The sequence below is a fragment of the Morone saxatilis genome, unplaced genomic scaffold (assembly GCF_004916995.1).
Source record: "Morone saxatilis isolate NCDOM2014 unplaced genomic scaffold, NCSU_SB_2.0 Contig11, whole genome shotgun sequence".
In the NCBI taxonomy this organism is placed as follows: domain Eukaryota; kingdom Metazoa; phylum Chordata; class Actinopteri; family Moronidae; genus Morone; species Morone saxatilis.
This window is the reverse complement of record NW_023339663.1, coordinates 9,703,804-9,707,065: the sequence shown is the minus strand read 5'-3', so window position 1 is coordinate 9,707,065 and position 3,262 is coordinate 9,703,804.

Sequence of the window (3,262 nt, the reverse complement as noted above, 5' to 3'; positions counted from 1 at the left end):
TGATTTGTGTGCACTGTGTGCGGAAGTGCTAACAATTTAATGAAATCTGTCATCCAAGCCAACATACTAATACATAACATGTATTCAGATAAAACATTCACTTGCATTTTTGTAACATTTAAACCATATAATTCCACCATACATCATTCATTCATCTACTTTGTCTCATCAAGAAAATGTTTTTATTTGTTGCCTGTGTGTGTAATTTTATCTATTTTAGTCAAAATCTGGCTGCTAACTTACATAGCAGCAACCATGGATTGGTTTTGAAGTTAGCTTTCAGGATTAATTATTAAGTGCATTTTCTGATGGACCTCTGAAACTGCTTCTCCTGTTACAATATTAATTGCCTTGCCAAAATGTATTACAGATTTATTTTCAATCATTGAAGGGTGTCAAAACTCCCCTCCCTTGACAAGAAGCAATGCAAACAGAGTAGGGAAAGCAAGAAGATTACTGACCCACTGATTGTGATTTCAAAAGAGGGATGATGGAGGTGTCAACATATTTGTGGATTTGTGCTGGGTACTCGTGCTCACATATACATACATCTCTTTTTCTCTTTCTGGCCATTATGGTGCCAAGAGCACCAAGCTTAAAACACATTTCAAGCTGAGTAGCTGCTATTCCAGGAACCTTCTTGCGTTCTTTTTGCTTCTTGGTGCCTGCTTTTTGTGCACAAATTAAAAATGTCTTGCATTGAATGGCCACCCTTCTTTTTTTCATAACATTATTTTTAAGACAATCCCTTTATTTGATCGTTAAACTTCAGCTGCTTTTCCATCACATGGTATAGCTCGACTCGGCTCTACTTGCTCTTTTTGGTTTTCCATTATGGATAGTACCTGTTACGTGGTTTTTGGTACCACCGCAGTCGAGGTTCCAAGCGAGCAAGATACCATCAATAGTGACCCAAAAATGTTTTTATTCACCGAAAAAATGGCAGCTTGCAAAACCACACCATACTACACACTATCCTTTCATATCCTCTGTTATAAGAATGGTAGCTCCTTTTTGTGCGCGTATTGTGTGGATGTTTGAGAGGGAAAGATGGTGATGTGAGCTGTGCAAAGGAAAAGAGAGCAGTGAAGTTGGCGGGTTACATTTACAGTAAAGCTCCTTGTAGTTTCCTGGTTGTCATTATGACTGAACTATGATCAGTTACACCTAAATTGAGGGGGTACTATCTATCTACAGAGCAAAACAGAGTAGAGGTACCAAAAGCTAGTAGATTAGAGTCACATCGAGTTGTACCAAATACAGGAAATACTGCTATAGAGAGTGACGAATGGGGCATCTGAAGATACATAGCATTTGCCTTGGACCAGTGGGACACGTGATAAGGTGCGAGCATGTTAAGACAATAAAGTAAGTCTAAAGTTTGAAGAAGAGATTTAAAACTTGTTAGTGAAACCTGTTCACCTCAGGGAGGTCATTCCTAAGCTTTGCAGCCTTAATATGAAAAGCAAGGTCACCCTGAGTTTTCAAATTAGATTTGGGTACAGCTAAGAGTGACCTTCCCAATGATCTCAGGCAGCAACTATAGGCTCGTAGGGATTTAAAAGCTAAGTAATATAGCTGAGAGCCCGACCAGCCAGTGTTTTAAACATGAATACTAGAATCTTAAAATCAGCACTGAACTGTAGTGGAGATAGCACAGGGCAACTAAAATATGTGTGATATGCTGTTTCTATTGGTGGTAAGGATTCTGGATGCAGTGTTATGTTATGTTTTAAGTCTGGTCAGGTTCTCAGAAAGGTGTATAATGAATTGCAATGATACAGACATGATAACATACTTTATCATGAGTAATAGTATCTTGGTGTTTTTGTCATTTGATAAAAAACACAAACAACATACAAAGTAGCTGAAAAACATTTACACAGGACATCAAAGTGGTCAATGTTATTGGGATCAATGCAAAGTTACAGCTGTAATGTAAACTGTAATGGGCCAAGAATGGAGCCCTGAAGTATCCCACATACTCTCACTGCACTAGATGATCTGTCACCACCAGCAATAGAAACTTGGGAATAAAATTTGTTTAAAAAACAGCAGCTATATTCACAAATGCTGTTTAAGATAATTTACAATACTTTTGTGATCATTGCTGTCACATTCTCACTGGTGGTCAACCAGTGGAAAGTCTATTTCCATCCATAAATGAAATGTAGGCAATTCATTTTCAGTGATCATTTTCTACGGACCTCAGCCAAGAAAGGCAGTGTAGAATTTGAGATTATATGGAATACTTGGATTTAATGACAACTTCTTCAGGCATGGTTGAAAAACTGACTTTTACAGTGAGTAGGGACAGTGCTTTATCTAAGTGAGCTATTAATACAGGTTAAGATGAAGAAGGACAATAATTGTAATACTTCCTTGAGAGAGTGAACATTGAGAAAGTCAAGTGGGTAAGTGTTTTACTCTTAATATTTTTTAATTTCTTCCAAAAAAACAACAGGTAACCTTGGGTCATCGATTCAGAAGAAGAATCAGTTCAATAGCATTCCTACTCACATTAAAAATGAGCTTAAGTTTTACCAGTTGTTTTCAATTATGGTGGCATAATAGATGTAGTATCAGTGATTTGTCCATGAATCATTTGTGAAATCTTTCACCACAAGTTAATTTTTAAACCACAGTTGTTTAACTGCTATTAAACTACTCTGACTAGCAAGCATTATTGCCTTAAACCAAATTGTTCACCGCTTTGGAAACACTTGGTTTGGCACAACATGTTTTGCTGCTTGTTCTGATTCATTTTAAGTGCCATGGACAGCAACACAAAAAACAACTGAGTGGAATATGTGCATTAACTTTCATTGTAAATGGTATAAAATGAGCGTTTTAATACCAGACTTAAATATTGAGATACCTTTCCTATTTACCAAGAGGTGTCTTCATCTAACTTTTATTTTACTTATTTTAGAGAATGTATAAGCATTTAATTCATTCAACAAACACTTATCTTTTGTAAGACCATTGATTTTACAATAGAGACATATAGTGACAGTGTACATTCTTATACTGATCTATGTCTATTAAAAGATCTTTTTTGGAATTTGGAGGATTTTTGTTCTCATTAGTGAATACAGAATATTCACTCACTACACTTAACTTTTCTTTTTTAATTAAAAATTAATTTGAGATATACTTGAGAGTTTGATTGTACCTGAACCCAACCTTAGGTACATTTTGGTAAGGTTCTTTTTATTTTTTATTTTTTATTTTAGTTAACAACATCATTTTAATTAAATCT